Source organism: Pinus tabuliformis, chromosome 6 (assembly GCF_031772625.1).
Source record: "Pinus tabuliformis cultivar Carrire ecotype Pingquan chromosome 6, CPIR1, whole genome shotgun sequence".
Classification (NCBI taxonomy): domain Eukaryota; kingdom Viridiplantae; phylum Streptophyta; class Pinopsida; order Pinales; family Pinaceae; genus Pinus; species Pinus tabuliformis.
The window spans coordinates 538801787-538820734 of NC_142292.1; positions in this window are offsets into that span (position 1 = coordinate 538801787).

Genomic DNA, 18948 nt, shown 5'->3' on the forward strand with positions numbered 1-18948 from the left:
CTGAATGGACTGCATAAATGGGGAAATTCTGAGGCTTTTCTTCACTGCTCACCATGTATTTCATAAGTGACTCTCTATATAGCCTCTTGGGTTGACCAAAGACTGAGATGGTGGAATATGACATGTCTAATTGCAGGGAACCTTGGAGTTTAGCCCCCCATGATCTTGATAACAAAATTCCATATTTGGGTGGGATATCAGCAACTGCAACATCCATTAAGATTGTTTTGTTTGGATACTAGATAAGGGATACACACAGATCTTTTATCAAACCTAAACACTTAACTTGGCTGGAGTCAAATGAAAATAGGTCCTTATATGGTCTTGTAATGTCTAGGTTAAGTCTCTCCATCATTGATTTAGGCATAAGGTTATGAGATGCACCTGAATCAAACATTGCATTGTGTAATACTTTATCATGAACATGCAAGCTGACATAAAAAGGTAAGATCCCTGTAACTGCTGTCTTTCCATCAACCTCTGGACCGAAAAGTAGTTCTGGGGTATCATCCAACACATTGACATCATCTTTATTATGGGTAAGTTGTAGGGACTTTTTAATTTGTTGTTTGTAAATGTCATGCTTGGCTAGCTCTGAAAGGGGAATGGCTATCTTCAATTTTCCAATTTCAGCTTCTAAGTCAAAGGGTTTTTCAGATTGTACCTTGGTGTTGTGGTTGACAACCCTTTCTTTGTTGTTCAAGTTTTCTTCTTGGTTTTCACTCTGATCTTGAGGCTTGTCCTTCTTACTCATCTTCTGTGAAGTAATGCTTGGATTAGGCTGCAAGGGTGATGTAGCCATTGATTGTTGTTTTGGGGAAGATGCTTCAGTTATTTCTTCCACTGTTACTTCATTTGTAATTGAATCAGTTTTGTCAATTGGCTCTGTGACCATGGTTTTCTTAGGCAGAGGGGTGTCCTTTGTTTTCTCAGGCTGTGTTACATTTATGGTTCTGCTCCTTATCTTGTATTGTTTATGAACTTCATAAACAGCTGTGTCATAGCCTTGTTTAAAGTCAAATGACTCACCTGACTTGGTTTGAAACTGTTTAATATCATCATCCTTATGATCTTCTTGACTTAGGAAAACTTGTTGATCATCATTCAGGCCCATTAGGTTAATGTGGGTGTCATCTATTTGTTCATTAGAAGTGGATGCTTCTGTATAATTTTCTTGGAACGGAGGCCTAATTTCTGGTTCGGAATTGGCTTTACCAATATTTGGATTTTGGTTTCTTCTGAAATTAGGATTCCTAATAGGATTATTTTGTGGTGCTTCCCATGATGACTTCCTCTCAATTGATTCTACTCTGTCACCTAATCTCTGCATACCAGTGATTATTGCATCCATTTTTTGATCCCACCCTGAAGGCTCTTCTTTGAAGGTGGTCTTTCTCTCAGTTCTTGTCCTATTTCTCTTGGCTATCAGATTGGCTTCCACACTTACTGCTATATCTTCCATTTCAGCTAAAGTTCTGGGAGCCCTTTCCCTTAATTGATATGCCATATCTGAATCAAACCCATCAGGGAAGGTATATAAAGCTAGATCTGGTGGGGGTCTTAGATTTTGGGGAATAGCGTTGTAGACATTGTTAAACCGGGCACAGTAGTCCAGGACAGTTTCTTGGGGACCTCTTTTGATAGTGTTGTATTCAGATAATATGTGGAGTGGGTCCTTCTTCTTCTCCCATCTGTTGATAAATGTTTGATAGAGGGCTTCAGGATCAGCTATGGAATTTGGTGTAAGTGACCTAAACCATGTCCTTACATCCCCCGTTAAGCTTTGCACAAAAATTTTCATCCTAACCCCATCATCATTTATTTCGTAGTTTTCAAAGTAGTCCTGCATTTTCTTAGTATGTTGAAGGGCTGGATATGATCCAGTACCATCAAAGTATGAGATCTTGCTTTGGTACTCTTGAGGCAAAGGAGCTGGATTGGCCGGTAACTGCAGTGGGGCATATCTATTAGCCATGTTTGGTGGGACAACAGGGATAGCAGGGATGAACGGGACTAGTGGAGGAAATCGGATGAAAGGGGTGTGTGTATTTGATGGAGTGGTTGAAAGGATACCTTGTGAAGTGGATGAAGAACTAGGAGATTGTGGGCCAGTTGTATGAGGATGTAGAGAAGCCTTAGCAGGCATTGGAATGTCAGTTTGGAGACCTGCTTCCGAACTTGAATCTAATAAAGTGCCTTCTGATTTGTGTCTCTTGAGGATTCTTGCATTCAAGTTTGGATTTTGAAACTCAGGTGCTGGCTCAGGATCTGGGTTTGATCTTGTGTAACGAGTTTTCTTCTTAGGAGCCAGCTTCTATAACTTTCTTTCTGAGAATTTCTAAGGAAGTAGTGATTCTTTTGATAAGGATTGGTCAGTTATAGCAAAGCTATATGAGAATTAATACTGAATAAAGATTGACTGAGGCAGCTTTTATATATTCCTGCAAATGCAAAGCAGAGGCAGTTTCTAAGGCTATCTGGCTGTCACTCAGGCTTTATCTGCAGCATTAAGAATCAGATAGGAGGTCGCAAAGTTTATCCAGTCCCCAGTGGAGTCGCCATTTATGTTAACACCCAGGTTGTTCCCTTTGACTCCCAAGGGAATACGGCCGGGGTAACCACTAACCAAGGTTTGGATTATAGGTCCTAGCCTACCTAGAGTCAGAGAGGGCTCTCTCTTTAAGTTTTAGCTCTGTTTTGTGAAAGATATTAGGCTAGTTGTGAGGTTCAGTTTTTGTTCAAGGTTTTGGTTGAATGATGTCTTTCAGTACCATTGAGGGCCCCGAAGTCGGGTCGACAACAAGGGGGATACCCACCCGGTCCGGAACCTGGTTGGCGGCTCCTTGCCCGTTTGGAGTAGCGTGTCCGACTGGGGGTAATGGGACCAGTTTCCCAATGTGAAGGGTGTGTGTGTGTGTGTAGAGTTTGATGGTATTAATCTAAAGGTTTCTCTAAACTAGTCTTAATCTTAACTGCTAAACTAACTCTATGCTAATGTAATCTAATGAAGAGAAACAGTACATCTAGTCTACGCTAACCCGGGGTGTTTTCTTTTGTTATGCGATCTAGAAAGATTTCAAACAACAGCTGGTAATAAAGATCATTCAACTGTTATCAGAATATAAATCGATAAAGATAAACCATTCTGCATAAGAAGTTAGGCAGAGTAGTTGTGAACAGCATATCGCATAATCAGTTTTCTATATGTCAAGCATAAATAAATGACCCCACCGTACAGAAGTGCCAAATGGTAATACAGACATTCATACAGTGACATATAAAGAACTCAGCTGTATATTACTTTAGGGATACTAGCAGAATTTAGTCAAGAGATAAAAGTACCATTTATGACTGATTTCACTAATAAACTTCAAGCAATAATGATTTATTCGTGCTTGTTCTAATATCCGCTAAGAGTACAGAAGTGCAACATTAGTAACAGACATTAAAATGCAAACATAAATAAATCTCGATCCATCCATTCATCAAAAACCTCCTCTGAGGGTACAGAAGTGCATGTTCTGAGGAAAAGTTTTTTGACAGATTTCCAGACCCTTCTCCAAATGCCATGAGAAGGGTTAAATACTACTAACTAATTAATCTTAATTACATGAAATTAGGGAATCGGCTTCAAATGACCGCCCTTTACTAAAAGCAAATTTATTTCTAAAACTTTAAATCTAATTTCTGACCGTTTCTGTATATTCTCTTTAGTGCTGTCAACAGCGCAACGTTTTCCTGGGAACAGTCGGCTGGCCGCCTTCTTCTTTCGCTCGGGAGATAAAAGTGGAAATAACAAGAGCTGGCACTTCCTTCTGACAGACCAGAAGATATTTTTGAAAACCTTTCTCTAGCTGGGTGTATTCGCCGCGTGTATACTTAGCACAACCCAGGTTCTTCTCGAACTGATTTTGCTGTTGCTATTCCGGTTTCCGGTCGTGCGAATGACTGAGTGGGTTAGGAGTCGTGCTGTATGGACAATCCCCTATTTCGAGAATTGTTTCCGCTCTTTGTTCCAGGCTTTTCTGGAGCGTCTTCCTTCTCATGCGCTTCTTCCTCTGCTTTACCAAGTCTGAGCTTCATGATCTTTTGTGAACACGCTGCTTTTGTGCGCCTTTGACTCTGAGTCCTGGATAGTCTAATTTCATCAGTGTCAGTTGGCTTATAGTCTGGAATCCGTGGTCCTGCTGCATGCAGCATCCATTTGTGGAGGCATCTTCTCTCTTCTGTCTGATTGGCGCTTTCCCTTTTCCTTTAGATATTTCCTGCATATAGATTTATATTAGTTGCGTGTCTTGCAGTCTATGCAAAGAAGAAGGGAAATGAAAAGATTGACATGAAAGCATTAAACTCTAATGAATGCATAATCCTGACATTCATCATGACTTGACTCTTCGAAAAATGCGATGCAATCATTCCTTGATACTCAAGCATGCGGTCATTAATTTCCTTTAAGGCGCGCGCTTAATCTTGGGTCTATCGGGTATGTCGGAGAATTCGTGCGATGAGTCTTTTCATATCGCAGATCGCAGATCGCGGTTCGCCGATATCGCAAATCGCAGATCGCTGTCATCGCAGATTTTATTCAATGGTTTATGCCGCCTAGTGCGACGTTTGCGATGTGCGATGTCGCATATCGGCGATCGGCATTTCTTGAAGGTCTTCTTTTTAGAGAGCGCTTGGGATGCATGCGATGCGATGAATTTCGCATCGCTCTTTCGCAGTTTTGTTTTCCGCGCTTGGGTAATGCTTCAGCCTTCCCTTGCGATGCGATTTAAGCCTTAGGGAGAAAAATACAAAAATTTAAAAAATATTTTTGGGATTTTTCTTTCAGGGTCCCCCCCTTTGCTCGATGTTATTGCTAATATCGAGAAAAGAGGGGGGGTTGTTGGTGACCACAACAATGGCGATTCAATGTGAAGAACCAGTTATCTCTGCTTTTTCTATTGCATTTTCACTTCCAAAACAAAAAAAATGTCTTATGCCTAAATTTTGTTATGGACAGATAGAGTATTACCCCTTATCCCGTCAATGATGTTTCGTCACAACTTTTATTTCATTCCGATTGTTTGCTCCCTCTGGGTTATTTCTTGTATTCACACCTAGACATTACTCAGTGCTTTTCAAAGACAAAATAAGGTCTTCTCTGCGTACTGGCTTTGTAAAATATGCTCATTTTTCGTAGGTAGAGCCTCTGCTGCCCGCAAGCGTCCATAGCCTCGACAGGGTTACCATGTTATCCAACAATGATCCTTTTTCCTGTTTAAGGTTATTTACAACATACCAGAGAAAAATCCTTTTGACACTTTTTCTTTCTTTTTTGATTTTTTATTCTCTAAAGAACAGTGTCTTGGTTTGGTGGCCAAATTATGACACAGTCATTCACTTGATTTACACTTTTGCTGAACAAGCTGGCTCGTGATGAGACCCCTTGTCTTTTGATTGCAACAATCTTGAGTCGTTGCCCTGTTTTGGTAGACAGTAGTGGAAAAGTCAGCAAGTTATAATATCTGTGATCATGATAAGCCGGCTCGTGATGAGACCTCTCATTCTTTGAGATATAGTGTTTTCTTGGATTGTTTCTCTGGATGTTGCGATTTCCTTAACAGGGAGGAAGTCATTGTTTTTCCTTAAGAAAGCTCTGGACGACAATAATAGAGTTTAAGAACAGCAGTTTTGCAGAGAATAATTATTTTGCTATTGATGATACTTTTCATTGCGTTGGCATAAAACAATTTTTTGCCAAAAGTTACTTTCATCCCAGATTTCTTTGTGAAGTTGAAACTAACATCATATTCAGGCTAAAGTTAACTCTATCTGTCAATAATAAAAGTCAGATTTTTTTCGAAAAGTTTTACTATTTATACAAGTGAAATCAAAATCTGATAGAGAAATGGTATGTTTCTTCATGAATATAATTTATGATCATTCACAACCAACCTTATTTATAAGAAATAAAAACTAAAATAAAATAAAAAAAAAAACTAAAATTATCCTACAAAAATAGAAGGATGACCTTCTATGGAAAATACATTTTGAGGATTTGTCCATTCACAGGCAGAGAATCTCTCCTGCCTGTCAAGTCCTGCAACACAAAAGTCGACGGGCCTATGACCTCTACGATCTGAAAAGGACCAAGCCATAGCTTCTGGAATTTCGTATGTTTGCCCTTTTCTTCGTGAGCCTTATCCCATTTCAAAACTAAATCTCCCATCTGAAAGTTTTTTCTGGTCATTATGTTCGAATCAAAAGAGGATTTTATCAGCGCTTGGGGGTGAGCATGGGTTTTCTTGGCCTATTCTCGTTGTTCTTCTAGCTTGATTATTTCCATTTGCCTTAGCTGTAAGGGAGAAGTAGATACTTCATCAATGTATTGTACTAAGGACAAGGAGGGAATGACTAAGTGAGTAGGAAGAACTGCTTCTCTCCCGTAAACTAAATTAAAGGGAGAAGTGCCGATAGAGGCTTTCTTTGTAATTCTGTCTGCCCATAAGGCGTTTACCAGTGCTTTATGCCAATTCTTTTGGTTTTGGTCGACTGTCTTTTTGATAATCCTGATTAGGTTCTTGTTCGTTGATTCAGCCAGCCCATTACCTTGCGGATCGTAGTTGGCAGAATACTTCAGTTTGAACCCTCTTTTGAGCGCGAACTCAGTCATGGTATTTCCAGAAAAATATGAAGCATTATCAAATATTAAGGCCGTTGGCAATCCAAACCTAGTAATGATAAACTGATCTATGAATTCAATAATGTTTTCAGAATTAGCTGTCTTGAGAGGAACTGCTTCTACCCATTTAGTAAAATAGTCAGTTGCCGTGAGGATATACCTATGCTGTTTAGAGGAGTGAGGAACGATCTCACCTATTATGTCCAGGCCCCATTGGCTGAACGGCTATTCGATGTTAACCGGCTGTAGTGGCATGGATGACTTCTTTTGTTTTCCTACAGCAGTTTGGCAGACTTGGAATTTCCTTACGTGATGGTACGAGTCTTTGAACAGCGTGGGCCAGTAGTATCCTGCACGTAAGATTTTGTGTGCGGTGGCTTCTCCAGCATAGTGTCCACCTGCTGGTCCATCGTGGATTTCCTGCAAAACCTTTTCGGCTTCAGTTTTCTCAAGACATCTAAGGAGCACAGAATCATAATTCCTTTTAAACAGGACATCATTTACGAGCTGGTTTTGTTTAGCTTTTAATCTCAGGGCTCTCTTCTTGATGTGATCCAGGTGATATGGAGCATGCCCGTTTTTCAGAAAATAAATGGTGTCAGCATATAATGATTGTGCGTCGTTTAGGCTTACCTCATACGCGTGTACCTCTTCAGATGATTTTTCGGGGATTTGCGATGCTCCAGCTAACATCTTGCAGAAGCCTTGGCCTCTTACGATGTGTGCCAGCTTGATCTCCAGGTCGTATTCTTGCAAGGCGGTGATCCAATTCGCTCTCTTTTCGCCCACATCTTTCTGTATTAGGAGGTTTCTTACCACTGGGAATGGTACTATGACCTTGGTATGGCCCTTTAGCAAGAAAGGTCTGAAATATTTAATTGCTTTGAAAACGACATATGCATGTTTCTCTACGTCTGAATATTTCAGCTCAGCACCTTGTAAGTTTGAGCTAAAGAATGCGATCGGAGCTTCTACCTTTTCTTGATTCGCTTGAGTCAAGATCACAGCATAAGAATTCTCTGAGGCAAACGTGTATAAGACAAAGGGCTCTGAAAAATTTGGGGTTGCTAGAGATGGAGCGTTGATGATGGCTTGTTTGATTAAGTTAAATGCTTCGTGCTCGTCTAGACCCCATTTAAAGTTTGAATTCTTTTTTATCATTTTTTGTAAAGGAGAAATAATACGTGAAAAATCTGGGACAAATCTTTTCACAAAATTGATCTGTCCTAGGAAAGATTGCATGGTCTTTTTGTTATGAGGCATGGATATCTCAGAAATTTCTTTGATTCTGTCAGGTTCAATGTGAATGCCAGATTTAGACACTATGAATCCTAGCAATTTTCCTTCACTCAACGCGAAAAAAGATTTCTTCGGGTTAAGCGAGATCCCATACCTTAAACATCTTTGAAAGATTTGCTTCAAATCTTTGAGGTGGTTGTTTCGGTTCTTGGAGTATACAGTTATATCATCCAGGTAGATCACTACCGATTTATTGACTAAACCTTTAAATGCAATGTCCATGGCTCTCTGAAAAGTGGCGCCGGCGTTGATCAGACCGAACGGCATTTTCCGATATGCGTAGGTACCCCATTTAGTTCGGAAGGTGGTTTTTAACTGATCATCTGGGTGTACCAACACTTGATTATATCCTGAAAATCCGTCCAGGAAAGACATTAACTCTGAGCCTGCGACTGCCTGTAATATTTGCTCCATAGGTGGGAGGGGAAAATTGTCCTTCTGACAGGATTTGTTGAGATTTCGGAAGTCGATGCAGATTCTAATATCTTCGTTTTTCTTCCTAACAGGTACCATGTTGGATACCCATTTGGAATGTCTGACCGGGAAGATTATTCTGGCTCTCAACAATTTATTCAGCTCAGTTTTTATCTGATTTTCCAAGTTGGGGTGGATTTTTCTGAGCTTCTGTTGGACAGGTTTCTCGTTGTCAATCATAGGGATAGTGTGTTGAATGATAGAAGTGTTGTAAGTCCTCAGCTCATCGTAATTCCAGGCAAAGACATTTTTGTACTATCGTAGAAGACGGATATATGCTGATTTTTCTTCAAGAGCTAGGCCTTGACCTAGATTAACGTTTTGCGGCTTCTCATCGGTTCCTAAGTTCACTGATTCGTAGTTCAGATTTGAACTATAGAGTTTGGCATTAGCTGACCTTTTGAACCGACTTTTCAAGTCGTATAAGTCTTCTAGTTTGACCACCGATTTGGGTATAACATTATCAGTGCTATTTTGTTGTATCTGGTGATCATGACAGTCTTCGTCGATTATCTGGTTTGAGTAGGATCCTTCGGAGGTGAGGAAACTTACGATGTCTGGGTCGTCGTTGAATACTCTCCAGTTGGTGATGTTGTTAGGGATAGATGGTTTAAAAATCAATTCTATCAAAAACCTATCTGGACTAAAGTCTTCGGAGGGGATGAGTCTGGAGGCTACGTTAGCTAACAGGTCTGCGTTTGCATTGTGAAGTCTCGGGATTGACGAAATATTGAACGCTGTAAAATGTGCAGTGAGATCTTGTACTAAAGATTGATAGTTCTTTAAATGATTAGACAGGCAGTGTATGGTGTTACGTACCTGTTTGACGACGATCTCAGAATCTCCAAAGACTTGAAGATATTTGACGTTGCAGCCGATTGCTTTGTATAGGCCTTGCACCAAGGCTTCGTATTCCGCTGTGTTGTTCGTGCAATCGAACTCCAGTCTGCATGTGAGCATGGTCTTATTTCCGTCTGGGCTGATCAAAACACATCCTGCTCCCGCTCCCTCGTTGGATTTAGAGCCATCAAAATATAATTTCCAAAATAAAGAAGTATTTACAGGGTTATCTAAGAAACTAACACATTTTGAATCATCAGTCTGGGAAAAGTTTTCTACTTGGGACAAAACTGAATTTTCTAAATATGGTGATATGTGAGCATTGAAATTTCCGAGGAAAGAGTCTACCGAGTAGTTGCCTATGATGTTGCTGTTGTATGCTATGGCTTCATTCTCTCCTTCCAAACTCGTCACTATGTATTTTTGGTGCAATTCCCGTTCAATCTTTATTTGATTTGGTTTCCCGTTGAAGGGTAACCACATGTGCGACCAGTCGGTTGAAAAGTATCCGTGGAGTTTCTCGGACCAGTCCCTGCTAAGAATCATACCATAAAATTCAGGGATGTCAGCCACTAGAATGTCGATAACCTGACATACCTTGGGGTTAGACGACAATCTTATGGTCACTTGATTAAGTTCGCCTATCACTTCGACTTGCGATCGATCAAGTTGAACTATGCGCACTACGGATTTTTGCGGTTGAACATTAAGTTTGGCACATATTGACTTGGGTAGAATATTGGTTGAAGCACCAGAATCGACCAAGCAGTTGTGCACGTTTCTGTTAAAGATTTCATAAGTGAGGAGGAAAGGAGGAGTATGAGATCTAGATCTCCCTCCAATCAGAGCGATGTCATTTGGATCGATTTTATTGATCGTGTTGATTGGAGGTCTTCCTATATTATGGGAAGCTACAGATGTAGGTAAAGGTGTAGTAGGTACGGCGTGTAACTCTTTCATCATGATTTTCTGTTGGTGTTTCAATTTGCTCAACTCGTACAGAGTGATATTAGCCCTAGTCTTTTTCATGTCATCGATGATGTTATACTCCATTTCATCTGACACTATTAGTGTCTTTGATGGAGGTGATTGCTCTGATTGGACTGGGCTAAATGAGGTCGTTTTAGCAATTGTTTTCTTTGGTGCAACCTTTTCTTTTGCTGCAGGGCTTGCACCCTTCTGTTTTGGGGTATTCTGGGGAGGATCAAGTTGATTTCTGCTTCGTGTGCTAACCGGAAGTGCTTCTTGATCTTCCTCTTGTGGGAGGATGAAATCCCACATTCCTTGCAGTTCCACCACTTCTTCATCATCGGTCTGCGTTTCGATGGTGCTCTCCTCTTCTTCTTCTTCAGATTCCACATTTGAGACCACGTTGGGTGGCTTCGTCTCCATGGGAGGGTTTCTTTTGAAATTCCTAAAAGGCTTTCTTGGGGATGATTCTGCTACTTGTTTTCTTATGTCAATCATCTCATTAGACATGGCCTTTAATACCTTTTGTAGTCCTTCCATGTCGAAAGGATCTTTCGTTTGCTTCTTCTTGGTGTCTTCTTTGAAAGAGATTTTCTTAGATTTACGCTCTTCGATTGTAGATCTCTTTTCTAGGGCTACTACACATCTTTCAACTGCTAACGCCTCAGCCAAATTTTCGACTAAGGTTGTCTTGCTCGCCCTATCTACAAAGATGGCCAAGTTTGAAGGTAAGGTCGTGATGTACCACTCACATCTTACTTCCTCGCTGGGTTGAGAAGCAGCGGGGATTTTGTTGAGGATCTTGTTGAATCGTAAGTTAAAATCCTTAATGGGTTCCCTATCCTCAGCTTTAAGATTGGATAAATCGTTGATCAGTGTCGCTGTCGATCTATCATCGCCGAATTTGGTGAGAAATTGATTTTGAAAAATGTCCCAGCTGGTGATAGATCCGGAGGGCAGCGAAAAGTACCATGACCCGGCTGTTCCTTGCATTGTATAGGGGAAAAGTCAGACCACGGCATCTTCGTTGGTAACTCCGTTGAGATTAACAGAAAGCATGAAATTATTGATATGTTCTTCAGCTAGCATTCCTGTTTCTGGATTGAACTTTGGTAGCCATTTCTCGGGATGGGCAGGTATTGGACTTAGGGGTGGAGGCATTAAAACTGCCTCAGGATTGTTCCATGGAGATTGGGCCATCGCTGAGTTGCTAGTCAACAAAAGTGTAGGAGATGGTCTTTGATGTTGAGAAGATGGAGATGTTATGATCTTCGACGATTGCGGAGGAAGGGTTGTGGAAGATGGATGAGTGACTTGAGGTGGAGATGTGGGTGGTTGACTTCGCGGAGAGGGAGTTGAAATGGACGAAGTGGATGACAGAGTCTCTCTGTCAGACTATGGGAGTGCTTTCCTTGCTCTTTTCCTAGTGGGGAGAGGGATTTCATTTGGTTGGATGCCAAACTTTTCACTCTTCAATCGGGTCAGGGGATGAGCAGGATTGTACTGCGAAGTCAGGCTTCCTTTAGATTTATCAGACTTCTGGGTAAAAATAGAGAATCCCTAGAGTTTACGGATCAAAGTTTGAACTTCAGGGGTATCGATAATAAGTTGGTCTGATGTATCAGTATGTATAGCAGTGGTGAATGTCCAAGAGACTTCTGGTTCCGAGATTAGTCGTACCGGGGAAGTCGGGGAAGTTGGTGAGGGTGATTTGCTCTCAGAATGGTATTTGGATTTTGAATTATGCGCCATTCATAGCTCGGCCCTCCTTCTAGCGCCATAAATGTTGAGGGCCCCGAAGTCGGGTCGACAACAAGGGGGATACCCACCCAGTCCGGAACCTGGTTGGCGGCTCCTTGCCCGTTTGGAGTAGCGGGTACAACTGGGGGTAATGGGACCAGTTTCCCAATGTGAAGGGTGTGTGTGTGTGTGTAGAGTTTGATGGTATTAATCTAAAGGTTTCTCTAAACTAGTCTTAATCTTAACTGCTAAACTAACTCTATGCTAATGTAATCTAATGAAGAGAAACAGTACATCTAGTCTACGCTAACCCGGGGTGTTTTCTTTTGTTATGCGATCTAGAAAGATTTCAAACAACAGCTGGTAATAAAGATCATTCAACTGTTATCAGAATATAAATCGATAAAGATAAACCATTCTGCATAAGAAGTTAGGCAGAGTAGTTGTGAACAGCATATCGCATAATCAGTTTTCTATATGTCAAGCATAAATAAATGACCCCACCGTACAGAAGTGCCAAATGGTAATACAGACATTCATACAATGACATATAAAGAACTCAGCTGTATATTACTTTAGGGATACTAGCAGAATTTAGTCAAGAGATAAAAGTACCATTTATCACTGATTTCACTAATAAACTTCAAGCAATAATGATTTATTCGTACTTGTTCTAATATCTGCTAAGAGTACAGAAGTGCAACATCAGTAACAGACATTAAAATGCAAACATAAATAAATCTCGATCCATCCATTCATCAAAAACCTCCTCTGAGGGTACAAAAGTGCATGTTCTAAGGAAAAGTTTTTTGACAAATTTCCGGACCCTTCTCCAAATGCCATGAGAAGGGTTAAATACTACTAACTAATTAATCTTAATTACACGAAATTAGGGAATCGGCTTCAAATGACCGCCCTTTACTAAAAGCAAATTTATTTCTAAAACTTTAAATCTAATTTCTAACCGTTTCTGTATATTCTCTTTAGTGCTGTCAACAGCGCAACGTTTTCCTGGGAACAGTCGGCTGGCCGCCTTCTTCTTTCGCTCGGGAGATAAAAGTGGAAATAACAAGAGCTGGCACTTCCTTCTGACAGACCAGAAGATATTTTCGAAAACCTTTCTCTAGCTGAGTGTATTCGCCGCGTGTATACTTAGCACAACCCAGGTTCTTCTCGAACTGATTTTGCTGTTGCTATTTCGGTTTCCGGTCGTGCGAATGACTGAGTGGGTTAGGAGTCGCGCTGTATGGACAATCCCCTATTTCGAGAATTGTTTCCGCTCTTTGTTCCAGGCTTTTCTGGAGCGTCTTCCTTCTCATGCGCTTCTTCCTCTGCTTTACCAAGTCTGAGCTTCAGGATCTTTTGTGAACACGCTGCTTTTGTGCGCCTTTGACTCTGAGTCCTGGATAGTCTAATTTCATCAGTGCCGGTTGGCTTATAGTCTGGAATCCGCGGTCCTGCTGCATGCGGCATCCATTTGTGGAGGCATCTTCTCTCTGCTGTCTGATTGGCACTTTCCCTTTTCCTTTAGATATTTCCTGCATATAGATTTATATTAGTTGCGTGTCTTGCAGTCTACGCAAAGAAGAAGGGAAATGAAAAGATTGACATGAAAGCATTAAACTCTAATGAATGCATAATCCTGACATTCATCATGACTTGACTCTTCGAAAAATGCGATGCAATCATTCCTTGATACTCAAGCATGCGGTCATTAATTTCCTTTAAGGTGCGCGCTTAATCTTGGGTCTATCGGGTATGTCGAAGAATTCGTGCGATGAGTCTTTTCATATCGCAGATCGCAGATCGCGGTTCGCCGATATCGCAAATCGCAGATCGCTGATCGCAGATTTTATTCAATGGTTTATGCCGCCTAGTGCGACGTTTGCGATGTGCGATGTCGCATATCGGCGATCGGCATTTCTTGAAGGTCTTCTTTTTAGAGAGCGCTTGGGATGCATGCGATGCGATGAATTTCGCATCGCTCTTTCGCAGTTTTGTTTTCCGCGCTTGGCTAATGCTTCAGCCTTCCCTTGCGATGCGATTTAAGCCTTAGGGAGGAAAATACAAAAATTTAAAAAATATTTTTGGGATTTTTCTTTCAGGTTCCCCCCCCTTTGCTCGATGTTATTGCTAATATCGACCAAAGAGGGGGGTTTGTTGGTGACCACAACAAGTACCTAGGGTGGAAATCTTTAGATAGTATTAGTTCATTGGGCAATGGAGTCTGTGGATACAGGTTGTTTGAAACATTGAGTGGGGATGTTGAAACTGCAGGGCCATTTAACTATTTCATGGAACAAACTTGAAATTGTGATGGTGAAGCATGTTTAACCAGTGAAAAGAAATTAAGAATTTTCCACTAAGCTGGGGAGGGAGAAAGAGATCTATTGCACAGGAGCAGATTTAAATTCCTGAAAAATAGCCTATGTGAAAGATATAGTTTGAGGATGCAACAATTAAGAATTACACCTCTATAACTATAACTGAAGAAAACATTTATAACAGCGTAGATTGAGTTCAGGGTATTCTATGAATAAATCCTAGAACTATTCTTTTTCTCTGCCATTAACTATGAAACATAGCAATGATTGTGTTATGAAGAAGTAATAAAAACACATAACGAAGAGTTTAAAGGAAACTTATTGGGCCATGAAATACGTAGGAATCCTGTAGCATTCAGTGAACACACTACAACACCTCAGACAACATAGAACTTCGGAAATTCCATCAGCCTTTGCATTAATCCTCTGAAAATTTACAGCATAAGATCTCTAGAAGAGAAAATCAACAACCCCTGCAAGCTTATGCGAGGGGGAATATATACAATCGGTTACACAAAATATCTGAACCGTTGAGTCACTTGAGAAGTAAATATGTTTACCAACTTTACAGAATAGCAAATAAGGAAGTTATTGCTGCTCTAAATACAAAATGAATGCTTTTTAATTCTGTCAGAAGACTTTTTGACCTTTGGAGGCCACTGAGTCGGTTGAGCATTCTGAATAAATGTTGAATGATGTGTCTTTATGCTTTGTCATGTTGTAGCTTTCTCGGCCCTGTCATTTGCAGTTGTCAGTATTGCTTTAGTGGCCGAATAGGTTTGCTGAGTTGGCTCAGTCCATTCTTCTCCATACATACTGAATGCATCAAATTTTCCTGTACATGATGACTTATGTTTTTTGATGAAAAAACTTGATGAGAGGCTCTTGTTCACAGTATCAACTGTATCATTTTGGTCCACCATTCCTGTGTGGGCAATTGATGTCTCAAAATTGCATCTAAGGTCTCATCTGCCTCTGTATATTTGTAGAAGTTTGGAGGCACTTCAAACAAATGTTTGATCTCATTCATAATGAAAAATAAGTTCTCTACTATGTTATAGAGACTTTGCCCAGATGCTGGCCCTGTTTCTTCTGAGGTACTTGGTCTTTCAGTGATCTGATTGGTAGCAAATGTATTGACCCTTTTAGCATAGTTCTCATGTGAAAGTAGTTTCCCTGCACTGTTCAGTAAGCCAGGGAGACCTCTGCTTTGTAATGCTGCAAACTTGTCCATAAATTTGTTTACTTCTGTCTGCATGTCCTGGCTTCTTCTTTCCAGTGTTTGTACCAGGCTTCTCAATGTAAGGACCCTCTTTATCAGCAGGATAGTTTCAGTTCTGTTAGGGATTCCTATTGCTGCCAGCTGAGGACCTGTACGGTTATTGAGCACGTTAATCATTCTATTGGCTATCTCAGGCATATTGCCTAGAGATGCCCTTGCTCTCTGAACTTCCCTATGTGCTTTGCCTATGAGCTCCATTTTCTCATGAATGGTCTCTATATACTACCACTGATCTGTGATTAATTGGCCAATGTTGGCCCATAAAACTGTCTTGAGCTGAGCCACCACTTTGTCAAGGGTGAGCTCTTTCTCCAGCTCCTTTATCTTCTCTTTGAGAGCCTTTACTTCTCTTCCCTTTTCAGCTATGCTTTTCTTTGACTTGTCATATTTTTCATTGAGCTTAGCCAAATTCTCCCTGGATTCATTTAACTCTGCCATTTGGGCTTCTAAGGCCTGAATTTCATTCTTCAGCTTCTGCATATCAAGGCTTGGAGCCTGCTCTGTTGTTGGTGCTGGCGCTGACGTAGATGGCGCTGTTTGAGCTGTCTGCTCTGTAGGAGGAGCAGTAGTTTGAGGAGGTTCCTCAAGGTTGATTATTTGTGGAGGGGGCTGTGATGTTTGGCCTCCTTCCTTCTGTTTTAGGGCTGCCTGCAGCGCAGCCTCTGACTCTCCCAATTTCTCCTATGTCTGGATCAGCTGTTTGTATAATGATACCAGCATAGCTGCAGCATCTTGGTCATGCCTTAGCTGGGCAACCTCTTCTGTCTGAGGATGAAGAGTTGTTTGGATCTTGATCATTTTTCTTAATGCTGCCATGTCTGCATCTCTTAATTTCAACAGTGCTTTTATAGCCTTGGTGTCCTTGGGATCATGCCCAAGCTCTATGATGATATCCTCCAATGCTTTGATTCGGTTGTCCTTTGCCTGGGAGGATGCTTTCTCCAACTCAAGTTGGGCAGCTATGTTTTTTAGGCTATTTTCCAGCCTATAATTCACCAATGTTTTGTCCGCAAGGGTGGCATATACCATCTCACCCGTTTTCTTGTGTAATTCAATCTGATCCATGGGGTGGATGTCTTTTGCAAGGACCTCAAGGTTGGTCCTTATGTAGTCTGTAGCTGACTGTGGCTGCAACATGGTTGGCATGAAATGACTCATTATCATTTTGCCCTCATGTACATCATATGCAGACATCAATCTCTGCTGGTTTGTAGGAGCCATCTTTAATAAGTGGTTGTAGAGCTGCACCTTGAGTGGCTCATTCCTCTTTTTGATATCAATGAATTGTTGTTTGATGCCTATTTCAGCTCCCCTTTGGTGACTTGAGGAGCTGACTTCTCCTCCAACTGTTCTTTCTTGTTCCTGCTGAAAGGAACTTGCAGATGCCTCCATACTTGGCGGGCCCATGCCCAAAGATTGCCCAATAGGCATTTCTTCCTCAGAGAGGGGATTCATTATGTGCCTTTTCTCCCCTTGATTTGTGGATGTGGTGAGGGGAGTCTCCTGCTCTCTGTCACTCTTTTTTCCCTTTTCTTCTTTTTGTGGAGTTTGTAGCACTGAGGCCTCCACTGTCTTTTCTTGCCTAGGAGGCACATTCTCTTGAGCCTGTTGCTCAGTGGATATTGGGGCTCCAGCCGTTTGTTCTTGCTGCTGTATTGGCTGCCCCTCTTTTTGCTGTTCTTTTTGCTGCTGTACTTCTTCATGAGGTGGCTGTTCTGGCTCCATCTCTTTCTCTTTGCCTTTGCTGGAAGCCTGATCAGTAGCTTTGGCTGCTTGCTGATGTGCTGTTGAAGATGAGGCAGCTGCTCCAAGTTGCCTTTGATATGAAGAGGAAACTTGTCCACAAGTTTCCAAGTCAGCCTCCTTTTCAATATTCTTTGCATTTCTTTGTATCATTTTCTCTCTAGTAATTGCCTCTTCTAGGGTGCCCTCTTTCCAACTCAATAAGTTGGCATACTTCTCAATGTGAGGCAATCTGGCATGAGCATAGCCACCTAGTTTATGTTTTACCCTCCTGAGAGAAATGAAATGATTAGGGTCATAAGGTACCTAGCGAAAACTGGTTTCCAATCGGAGGCATTCTAGCATGCCATCTGCTTCCTTCCATCCCTCCTCCCTTATGTTGTAAAGAAAAGGGCCTAGCTGGTTCGTGACTTTTAGTTGCACTTTCTTGTTTTTACTATGGAAATGGATCATGTCTGCATTTCCAAACTCCCTGAAATACTCCAAGGCAAATAGTCTCATAGGGACATATCTTGGCAGCCTATAAGGGTCCAACTCACAGCCATATATTCTGATTACTGTATGGTGTTGGTAAAAGTACCAATCATCGATGCTGTAGGACTTAGAGAGATGGAGAATTCTTTGCATTTCATCAGTTAATCTTGGAAGAGGAACACCATATAACAAGGTCAAAGCTGGATGAATGAAAAGGTCTATGAATTCACAGTATGTGTATGGTGAGCCAGCGGTGTGATGAAAAACTGAAGTCCAAAACACAACCGACCTTGGATTTCCCTGGGCATCAAGTTTCTTGAGAGGAATAGGGAAACTGTCAGGTTGATAGAATAAGAACAGATGATATATGTATGAGGTGTATCTAAACACCTTTTCCCTTTCTAGATTCATCAGTTGCTCATGAATCTTGTTTGCAATGTATTCAGCATAGTCATAGTGCACAGCAGGAGGCTTCCCAGGAGAAAATATGGAAAGCATGGCCATAATGGTGTCATCAACATCCTCAACTCCCTTGTAGCCCAGGACATAGCTAATCAAATCTACAAGCATTTTTCCCAAGTCATTGAGATATGGATTTCCAATAGGAGGCGTTCTCACAGCTTCAGAGCTTGGCTTAATGAATAACTGATTAATTTTGATGATTTGGGCACTGGACAGGTTGCCCCCCTTCTTTAATAAGTCCAACATGGAGAGAGGAGTCAATGGTCTTGCACAGTGAAAGTGAAGCATCTCCTTTATGGCCTCAGGGGTAATATGGAACAAGACTGAGCCTGTGGGATTGAGAACAACTCTCTGACATGGATCATAGCATTCACAACATCTATGGATCAAGTCTGGAAGGGAGTTGACTTGAGGAAGGTTAAAAATGGGCAAATTGGAGTCCCAAATTCCCAAGATATCAGCTCCACTGAGGTGTTGGGCCTTTAACTCATTCAGCAGATGGATGTTAAATTTGGAATTCATTGGAAATGAGTCTATCATCTGATAATCTTTATCCCCCAGGGCCTTCCATTCTAACTCTCTCTGTGGGGCATTGAGAGGTGCTATATTTAATGCTATTGGTGTTTCCATGGCTAATAAGGCCTCTGATTTGTATGTGAACCGGTGTTACTAAA